Raw genomic sequence first — 11,712 nt, 5'->3', positions numbered from 1 at the left:
CCTGTGCGGCTTCAGGCTATTCGGTGTGGAATAGCCCGAAATGTCGGGACTCGATGTCCAAGGAGGCCGACTACAGGGAGCTACAGTACGTGTATGTAAAACATTTTATCACACAAGACATTTAGCTGGTTTAACATAGTCTATTTGTAACTCCAGTCACTACTGTATAGTTTGTTTATGGTGTTGGTCTTGGCTAGCCTAATATTCCAGTCTGCTCGTTTTAGTCAATTACAGAAAACGACATTTATGAAAAGTACAAAAGATTACTTCTCAACATTGCCTGCTCCCGAGTGTTCACACTATTTAGCAAAACGTAATATTGTAGGGCTTCCATCATGCCCCTTTTCATGATGGTCTAGGAAAATAAACATATTTAAATGTAATTTATATGTTATGAAAATGTTCAGACCTCATGCACTTGCAAAACACATTGTCATAATCCCAAAAATAAATACACCAAAATATTTTCTGAATAATTTGTTCTCATGTTCATCTTCCAAGGCCATCCAGTTGTAAAAAGATTTCAATTATCAAATATAAGACCACCAGGGAGCAATATAACACTTATTTTTGAATGTGTGACTGAGGCAAGAGACTGCTCGTGCAGCCCAATCACTGTCTACTATATCAGCCTTCATATCATGCACATATGTCTCTAAGAAGTTAACAGTTCAATTTGAGTTAAGTTTATTGTACAAAGTAGATGAAAAGCTCAAATCAAGATGCAGTGTAAAAGTACAATGTTAATGGCTGAGCTAGACTACCACTCTAACCAAACATCTAAAACAGAAATGGGCAACTCCAGTCCTTTGGTGCTGGAGTATTGTCAAAAGTTTACCCCATCCCTAGCAAACAGTTGATTAAACTAATTGTATTCTAAACTGAAGATCATGATTAGTTGATTATTGGAGTGTTAGCTGGGGCTGGGGTTGGTGTGACACCAATCAGGCCCCTGAGGAATGGAGTGGCCCATCAAAACATGGACAATTCTAAACCCTTCTATGTAGTGGAAGATTTAAGCATAGGCAACATGGGCAGCCGCCCAGGGCGGCATCTTGCCAAGGGTGGCATGGGGAGCCCGCACAAAAATTAAAAAAGTATTCAATAAAAAAATATATAACTAAATATTCCAAATGGTGACATTTGTACAATCGGTTTTATTTCGCTCATATGCACGTAATGCCAATGATATCATGTGACCGTGTGGGACTGCTGGTCAATTAACCTTGTCGGAGTTGGCACCCTGATTCTAGATTGTGAGCTAGGCATGCTACTGTCTGGGAAGGTCTCCCACTCAGAAGTACGAGATGGGGAGGGGGCGGGGGTAGGTTGACCTCAGGTCTCCCCAGGGGGAGCGGGGGAATCTATCAAATAGCGCACCTCTAACTTTGTACTGTACTAATGCAATTAGTTGTGCAATTTAGTTTAGGTGTTTCTTGTTTGAAGTACAATAGTGTAATAATCAGGTTCTCCTTTTTGTAAGTGTGTTATTCTATTTGTGTATTTGTGTGATATAGGATTTGTGCAATTTAGTTTTATTGGTGTGTTTTTTGTTAGCAATAGGGTAATAGTGTAATAATTTGATTATCATTTATATTTACATACTAATATTTGTTTGTCTTTTGATATTTATGAGTGTTATTGTTGTATATATATTTATATTGATATAGTTTTAAATATTACGATTCATTATTTGTTTTGTTGCAAATGTGTCACGTTCTGACCTTTATTTCCTTTGTTTTGTCTTTATTTAGTATGGTCAGGGCGTGAGTTGGGGTGGGCAGTCTATGTGTGTTTTTCTATGTTGGGGTTTTGAGTTCAGCCTAGTATGGTTCTCAATCAGAGGCAGGTGTCGTAAGTTGTCTCTGATTGTGAATCATACTTAGGTAGCCTGGGTTTCACTTTTGAGTTGTGGGTGTTTGTTTTCCGAGTCAGTGTTTGTCACCACACGGAACTGTTTCGTTGATGCACGTTATTTTTGTTTTGTTCGAGTGTTCAGCTGTTTTCGTAATAAATCATTATGGACACTTACCATGCTGCAAATTGGTCCGATCTATCTTACTCCTCATCAGAGGAAGACGGCGAACATTACAGAAACACCCACCAACCAATGACCAAGCAGCGTGGTAACCGGCAGCAGCAGCAGCGGCTAAAAACACAGGACTCCTGGACATGGGAGGAGATTCTGGATGGTAAGGGACCATGGGCACAGGCTGGAGAATAGCGCCGCTCCAAGGCTGAGCTGGAGGCAGAAGAAAGGTATGAGGAGACAGCGCGGCTGGAAGCCCGAGAGGCAGCACCAAAAATGTCTTGGGGAGGGCACACTGGGAGTGTGGCGAAGACAGGTAGGAGACCCGCGCCAACTTCCCGTGCTTACCGGAGAGGGAGAGGGACCGGACAGGCGGGCTAGAGAGGGCATCGAGCCAGGTGCCATGAAGCCAGCTCTACGCATCTGGTCTCCAGTGCGTCTCCTCGGGCCAGCGTACATGGCACCAGCCTTACGCATGGTGTCCCCGGTTCGCCAGCACAGCCCAGTGCGGGCTATTCCACCTCGCCGCACTGGCCTGGCTACGGGGAGCATTCAACCAGGTAAGGTTGGGCAGGCTCGGTGCTCAAGAGCTCCAGTGCACCTGCAAAGTCCGGTCTACCCATTGCCACCTCCACGCACCAGCCCATCAGTCAGGAAGTTAAAGCTTGGTCGCAAATGGGTCTTTCAAATGGACAATGACCCCAAGCATACTTCCAAAGTTGTGTCAAAATGGCTCCTAATCTCAGCTCATTACCTGTATAAAAGACACGTGGGAGACAGTAACCTTTCAGATTGAGAGGGGGTCAAATACTTATTTACCTCATTAAAATGCATTTTTGTCATGCTTTTCTGGATTTTTTAAAAATGTTATTCTGTCTCTCACTGTTCAAATAAACCTACCATTAAAATTATAGACAGATAATTTCTTTGTCAGTGGGCAAATGTACAAAATCAGCAGAGGATCAAATACCCTTTTCCCTTACTGTAGTTGGTGAGCCAGGCGAGGCAGTCATTTGAGAAACCAAGGCTGTTGAGTCTGCCGAATTAGAATGCGGTGATTGACAGAGTCAAGCCTTGGCCAGGTCGACGAAGACGGCTGCACAGTACTGTCTTTTATCGATGGTGGTTTTGATATCGTTTAGGACCTTGAGCGTAGCTGAGATGCACCCATGACCAGCTCGGAGACCAGATTGCATAGCAGAGAATGTACGGTGGGATTCGAAATGATCGGTGATCTGTTTGTTAACTTGGCTTTCGAAGACTTTAGAAAGGCTGGGTAGGATAGATATAAGTCTGTAACAGTTTGTGTCTCCCCCTTTGAAGAGGGGGATGACCGCGGCAGCTTTCCAATCTTTAGGAATCTCAGACAATACGAAAGAGAGGTTGAACAGTCTAGTAATATGGGTTGCAACAATTGTTGCGGATAATTTTAGAAAGAGAGGGTCCAGATTGTCTAGCCCAGCTGATTTGTAGGGGTCCAGATTTTGCAGCCCAGAACATCAGCTATTTGGATTTTGGTGAAGGAGAAGTGGGGGAGGCTTGGGCAAGTTGCTGTGGGGGGGTGCAGAGCTGTTGGCCGGGGTAGAGGTAGCCAGGTGGAAAGCATGGCCAGCCGTTTAAAAACGCTTATTGAAATTCTCGATTATCGCAGATTTATCGGTGGTGACAGTGTTCCCTTGCCTCAGTGCAGTGGGCAGCTGGGAGGAGGTGCTCTTATTCTCCATGGACATTACAGTGTCCCAGAACATTTTGGAGTTTGTGCTAGAGGATGCAAATTTCTGTTTGAAAAAGCTAGCCTTTTTTCCTAACTTCCCTGAAAAGTTGCATATCGTGGGGGCTATTTGATGCTAATGCAGTACGCCACAGGATGTTTTTGTGCTGGTCAAGGGCAGTCAAGTCTGGAGTGAACCAAGGGCTATATCTGTTCTTAGTTCCATTTTTTTTGAATGGGGCATGCTTATTTAAGATGGTGAGGAAAGCACTTTAAAAGAATAACCAGTAATCCTCTACAGACGGAATGAGGTCAATATCCTTCCAGGATACCCGGGCCAGGTCAATTAGAAAGGCCTGTTCGCTGAAGTGTTTTAAGGAGAGTTTGACAGTGACGAGGGGTGGTCGTTTGACCGTGTACCAATTATGGACGTAGGCAATGAGACAGTGATCGCCGAGATCCTGGTTGAAGCAGAGGTGTATTTAGAGGGCAGGTTGGTCAGGATGATATTTATGAGGGTGCCCGTGTTTACGGATTTAGGGTTGTACCTTGTAGGTTTGTTGATAATTTGTGTGAGATTGGGGGCATCTAGCTTAGTTTGTAGGACTGTCGGGGTGTTAAGCATATCGCAGCTTAAGTCACCTAACAGTCCGAACTCCGAAGATAAATGGGGGGCAATCAATTCACATATGGTGTCCAGAGCACAGCTGGGGGCTGAGAGGGGTCTATAACATGTGGCAACAGTGAGAGACTTATTTCTGGAAAGGTGGATTTTTAAAAGTAGAAGCTCGAACTGTTTTGGCACAGACCTGGATAGCATGACAGAAATCTGCAGACTATCTCTGCAGTAGATTGCAACTCCGCCCCCTTTGGCAGTTCTATCTTGCCGGAAAATGTTGTAGTTGGGGATGGAAATTTCAGAAGTGTCGGTGGCCTTCCTAAGCCAGGATTCAGACATGGCTAGAACATCATGGTTGGCGGAGTGTGCTAAAGCAGTGAATAAAACACACTTAGGTAGGCTTCTAATGTTAACATGCATAAAACCAAGGCTTTGGTTTATCTAGGCTCTTGGTGTAAAATGTTGTCATGTGGAACAGCACATTATTTTGCAGGGGAGGGGGGTGTACGTTTATCAGCAATGAAAGTTGTCATCACTGATAGAAAAAAATATGAATCCTTGAATAGATTTGTCTTTTAGCGAATCTATTTGGCAAAAAATCAGATTATCACATGCAAAAGCCTTGGTGGGAGATGAGGTGATTATTCTAACTTTCAGCAGTAGAATACAACTGCAGTCCATTTGTATTCTACTGCCTGCTCTGCTCTGGTCAACAGTAGTGCACTATGTAGGGAATAGGGTGCCATTTGGGACGTAAGCCTAGACAGCCACTGACTGAGTGAAATCTGCTCTGAGCTAGATCAACATATCATAGGACAACGTTATCCTGTCTCGTTTTTGCTTGAAGTTATTCATCAACTGATATTTATGTCAATTGGCCATGCTCCCAGCAGGCTTTGCAGTGCCAATGGGAAAAGATGAACGTCAACCACTTGATTTTTATCTCAATACACTGCAGTCAATGGGAAAAGATCAGTGTTGGAGGGTTGACGAGTATGTCAATACATTGTGTTCAATTTGTAAAGATGAGCGTCACAGAGTTGATGCTTATGTCAATACTTTCCAGTAAATGGGGGGCTTAGACATACAGACGTCTCTCTATTCCCCCTTCTCACAGTCTCTCCTTCTCTTTGCCTGTCTCTATCCCCCATCCTCCTTATCCCTATCTCTTCTTTCTCCCTCTGCTTTCTATTTCTTCCTTACTGCTCTTTCTTTTTCCCTCTGCTCTCTCTCTCTCCCCTTCTCTCTCCACTTCTCCTTCTCCCCCTCTCTCATTCATCCACAGACAGAATATTGACACATAAATATGTGTCAACACAGGCCATCCCTGTAAGGTAACGATGGGTTGTGTGAAAGGATGGGTAGCTTCAAGTAAGATCTACCTTTCTGCAATGTAGTCGGGGTGGGCCGACTTAATTAATAGTGACACATGTGGCAAGGACTACAGGCTATCACAGACTACAAAGGCAAATCCAGTTGTCTGGTGCTGACTGAAGCCTCCCTCCCAGACAAGCTCAACACAGATTGCATCCCTAGCTGTGTCCTCGGAGTGTGCACTGAGCAACTGGAGGGTGCCTTCTTGGACATCTTCAACCTGTCCCAGGCTGTAGTCCCCACTTGGTTCAAGAAGACCAGTGTCGTCCCAGTGCCCAAGAAAACCAAGGTGACATGCCCAAAGGACTATCGCTCCGTCACATTCACCCCTATCATCATGAACTGCTTTGAGTGGCTGATCGTGGCGCACATCAAGGCCAGCATGCCAAGCACACTGGAAAGACTCCAATTTTCCTACCACTCCAACAGATACACGGAAGATGTCATTTCCATCACTATTCACACAGCCCTAACACATCTGGACAAGAGAAACACCTATGTGAGAATGCTGTTCATTGACTACAGTTCAGCATTCAACACCATTGTTCCTTCCAAGCACAACACAAAGCTCAGAGCCCTGAATCTGCAATTGGATTCTTAACATCCTGACTGGCAGACCACAGGCTGTGAGGATGGTCAAAAACACTTCCTCCACACCGACTCTTACCACAGGCCCCCCCCCAGTGGTGTGCCCTCAGCCCTCTGCTGTACTACTTGTTCACCATTGACAGCGTGGTTTGCCTGATACCTACTCCATCATTCAAGTTTGCCGATGACAATGAGTCAGCCTACAGGGAGGAGGTGCTAAGTGAACAGGTATTGTGGTGCCAAGACCACAACCTCATCCTCAACGTCAGCAAAGCAAAGGAGTTGACTGTTGAATTCAGGAAGCAGAGGAGGGAACACGCCACGATCTACACCACGAGGACTGCAGTATAGAGTCAGCAGTCACAAGGAAAGTAGAGCGTCCACATCACCGAGGGCTTGACAAGGATCCACAACACCACCACTCTTGTCAAGAGGGTGCAACAGCACCTCTACCACCTCTATTCCTAAGGCGGCATGCCATGCCTGGTCCTTTCTAAATACTACCGCTGCACGATCTAGAAAGTCCAGACCCTTTGTATTACATCTAGGCATGGGAATTGCCTCATCCAGAACCACAAGACCCTCCAGCGGTTGGTGAAGACGGTCCAGTACATCACTAGGGCAGTGTTCCAACCCATCTCATGAAATCTATTTGAAACGGAGCCTGAGGAAGTCTCACAGCAGCGTTTAGGATCCCACACACCCCATTCACGAACGAGCTGTTCACTCCCTTACTGTCAGGAAGACTGTATCGGAGCATGAAGTCTGATACCAACAGGCGCAGAGACTTTGGATCTTCAAGCCATCAGACTGCTGAACTGGACTGACCACCTGCACTGACTCTCCACTCCTTAGCACACACTCACTCACTCCCTCGCAGGGTAGCCTAGTGGTTAGAGCATTGGACTAGTAACTGAAAGGTTTGCAAGTTCAAATCCCTGAGCTGACAAGGTACACATCTGTCGTTCTGCCCCTAAACAGGCAGTGAACCCACTGTTCCTAGGCCGTCGTTGAAAATAAGAATTTGTTCTTAACTGACTTGCCTAGTTAAATAAAGGTAAAATAGAAACTCACACACTCAGAGAGTACCCCCTTTCTGATACTTGTGTAAATATTGTACTATAAATGGTGCCTTCCTTTATACTTATGCTAAAATGTTTTTCTATTCTACTGAGCCATTTACTTTGTTTGTATTCTGATCCTTTATTGTTATGTATTTCACGAAAGTTCAGTCAGGAAATCTGGTCTGAATGCTTGTTTAACTTCATTCAGTAAGCATGACTTTTGTTTCCTAGTAGGAATGAATACAAACGTATAATCAGCAAAGCTTCTTGCTCCTTCTCTTCTGTCCTGGAATGTCCGTCACCGATTTACAGTACCTTATAGCACGGTTGCTATTTCACCTATGGGCTCACTTTTGCAATTATCACCTTCCTCCCTTTCAACCAATTGGTGTAAATTTTGGGATGTATTTATGTCAACTTACCTTAGTTCTCTCATTTGCTGTTTTACAGCAACAGTTTGACAACCATCCACCTCCCAACAAGCTATAATAGCCTTAAGGCCCGCCATTGGAACTTCTTTACCCCAGCGAGGGGGTTTCGATGGTACCTGCCATCACTTCATCTGGCTCAGAGGATCTTCCCTCGGAGACGAGGCCATACCCCAAACTATTTAATAAAGTTTCATATTGCTTCTTGTTTTTGTTGTTCATTCCGTTAAGACTGTACTTGATTGAAGTTGCATTGTCGAGAAGGAACCTGCAAGTAATGTCTACCTTGTACATACAACTAATAACTATTTCAAGGTTTAGGCCTTTATTCTAACCTTCTCAGCTCAACCCTAGCTGTAACCCTAACTTCTTGTCCAGTAACTCTAGACAACCCTCATGAACAACAGATTATTTTGCACTATCCCCCACTACTTTGCAGAAAGGTAGGCCTCACTTGAAGCCTGACGTAGAGTTACTGTGCTATTGAGTGACATCGGCAGAACGGTTATTAACAGTTTCTCTTAAGATTTGTCTTTTCACCTTTCGGTTACTGTGTACTGAGTGGAATAACAGAGGTACAGGCCAGATGTAAAATCCCAAAATGTAATGTGCAGGCTGTCAATTTGGGGTTTATAAAAAGTTTAGATTCATCATGGTTATGAACTAAGCATTGTTGCACTGAGCACAACCTTGGATTTTTTTATACCTTTTTTGGAAAGTTTGTGGCTTTCAGTTTGCAGAAAAGGTTCAACTTGAATGTTACCAATATGTCAGTGTTTAACATGTGTGCAAATGCTTAAACTAAGTTTTGGATCTAGACTAGAAACAAAATTTAGGTATAGGATTGTTCAACAGACGCTCCCGATGAACACAAGCCTACACCTGACCATGTGAAATTAAATCTTCACAGTGAAAACTTGGTCACATAGAGAACAACAACTTTTCCATAGAAAGGTATTACCTACAGCCCTCATATATCCATGCCTCATCCGTGGACTGCAATTGAGCAAGCTAACCGTCCTGCCACACAACCCATCCTGACTTTATAGGGACGCCCTGTGTTAAGGTTCTGTTTACTGTGGCAACAGGAAATGGCTTAATTCATCCTCAACATGGTGCGTCATTCTTTCCCTGCAGTCAAACAAAAACACAATCTTCCATCCTCTATAGTACGATCGATTCTTAAAGGTCACGAACAGTCAGTCGTGTTTTTTGGTACATGTGATGAAACAAGATCAAAGTAAAAATGAACAAAGAATGAAAAATAACTTGCTTTGACATTGATGAAGTTTGATCGTAAAGTTACTGGTCCCCCTCCAAAATGTCACACACTTGGGAGTCAGGAGGGGGCATTATTAAGGGGATAGAGTGATGTCACCCTAACTCTAATTGTAATACACTGACGAAGGCCTTGAGGCCGATACATAAAGCTTAATAAAGAGCAGTGATACTAGCAAGAGCAGTTTCTTTCTTTTTTTTCTCTCATCTTACTCAATTGTTACCATGCGTCTACAACAAAGATGGCGCAGATGTGCGAGTGACTTTTGAATACACCAATGGTAACGTGATACTCACTTACCTAATTTAAATAAAGCCCGCCTTGTAACCAACATCGGAGAAGGCGTGTTTGGAGGGCCGTGGTTTAAATAGCTACTCTACTGGTGCCAACATTTGACTGTAGTGTGTCAGCAAATATAATTAAACGTTTACACTTCATCTACGGCAAAGATACTTATGTCTTCCCCTTCATCTGTGTTTGACTAGCTGGTCTTCAGCCAGCCCGGAACAAAAGGGTGGGGAAGGGAAGTTGTCATGTCAATACATCAGTCAGTGCTACTGTGAACCGTATCACAAGAGATGCCAAACGGAAGATGTATAAAAAAAATTGACATCATCATTGATGCAATTTCAATGTTTGAGTTGCTTTGTGTATCACCAAATTTTACTTGATGATTTTACTGCAACACTGCATCCACTTTTCTTGCCATAAGTGTTTCAAAGAGCTGTCAGACAAGGCAAGCTCATTCATGGATATGAGATCACCGACCACTCAGCCTGTCTTTTCAAACTTTACTGGTCGTTAGCCACGAGAGAGAAAGTACTTTTTGTCACATTTTGAGCATTTCAATCCCCCCCAAGAATATTAGTCACTCAAAAGGCTATTTTACATGGCAATCAGAAGGACTGTTTTGGGACCTTTTTTAATGTATAGACATGACACTGCCTGCCTGTCTTAGTTTTTTACCAATTTACCCATTGCAGCTGTATCACCAACTTTTTTGTCCTGAGATGGGTCAGGTGCTATCTGTTCCTCTCTGCTATAGGCTGTGGACATTGGTAGCCATCTGTATGTAAACCTCCCTTCACTGAATGTTTCCCAGTCTCCTGTCTGACAACAGAGAAAGCCATTGGGGAAGAGCTTGTTAACGGGCCTCCAAGCTGTCATTAGAGGCAATAGGTTGCGTCTGAAATGGCACACTATTCCCAATAAAGTGCATTACTTTAGACCAAAATAGTGCACATTATAGGGTGCCATTTCAGATGCAACCTATTGCCTCCAATGAGTGCTTTGAGGCCTGTTAACGAACTCTTCCCCAATGGCCTTATCTCCAACCAGTAAGATTTCCGGCTTTCACAGACCTGTTAATTTTTCTTTAAGAAGCCCTCCTGTTCTCCACTCATTACTTGTATTAACTGCACCTGTTTGAACTCGTTACCTGTATAAAAGACACCTGTCCACACACGCAATCAAACAGACTCTAACCTCTCCACAATGGCCAAGACCAGAGAGCTGTGTAAGGACATCAGGGATAAAATTGTAGACCTGCACAAGGCTGGGATGGGCTACAGGACAATAGGCAAGCAGCTTGGTGAGAAGGCAACAACTGTTGGCGCAATTATTAGAAAATGGAAGAAGTTCAAGATGACGGTCAATCACCCTCGGTCTGGGGCTCCATGCAAGATCTCACCTCATGGGGCATCAATAATAATGAGGAAGGTGAGGAATCAGCCCAGAACTACACGGCAGGACCTGGTCAATGACCTGAAGAGAGCTGGGACCACAGTCTCAAAGAAAACCATTAGTAACACACTACGCCGTCATGGATTAAAATCCTGCAGCGCACGCAAGTTCCCCCTGCACAAGCCAGCGCATGTCCAGGCCCGTCTGAAGTTTGCCAATGACCATCTGGATGATCCAGAGGAGGAATTGGAGAAGGTCATGTGGTCTGATGAGACAAAAATATAGCTTTTTGGTCTAAAGTCCACTCGCCGTGTTTGGAGGAAGAAGAAGGATGAGTACAACCCCAAGAACACCATCCCAACTGTGAAGCATGGAGGTGGAAACATCATTCTTTGGGGATGCTTTTCTGCAAAGGGGACAGGACGACTGCACCGTATTGAGGGGAGGATGGATGGGGCCATGTATCGCGATATCTTGGCCAACAACCTCCTTCCCTCAGTAAGAGCATTGAAGATGGGTCGTGGCTGGGTCTTCCAGCATGACAACGACCCGAAACTAAGGAGTGGCTCCGTAAGAAGCATCTAGAGGTCCTGGAGTGGCCTAGCCAGTCTCCAGTCCTGAACCCAATAGAAAATCTTTGGAGGGTGCTGAAAGTCCGTATTGCCCAGCGATAGCCCCGAAACCTGAAGGATCTGGAGAAGGTCTGTAAGGAGGAGTGGGCCAAAATCCCTGCTGTAGTGTGTGAAAACCTCATCCATAACTACAGGAAACGTATGATCTCTGTAATTGCAAACAAAGGTTTCTGTACCAAGTTTAGCTTTTTCTGATGTATCAAATACTTATGTCATGCAATAAAATTCAAATGAATTACTTAAAAATCATACAATATGATTTTCTGGATTTTTGTTTTAGATTCCGTCTCTCACAGTTGAAGTGT

This window comes from Oncorhynchus masou, chromosome 15 (assembly GCF_036934945.1).
Source record: "Oncorhynchus masou masou isolate Uvic2021 chromosome 15, UVic_Omas_1.1, whole genome shotgun sequence".
Classification (NCBI taxonomy): Eukaryota; Metazoa; Chordata; class Actinopteri; order Salmoniformes; family Salmonidae; genus Oncorhynchus; species Oncorhynchus masou.
The sequence above is the reverse complement of the archived record's forward strand: the minus strand, read 5'-3'. Positions refer to the sequence as shown.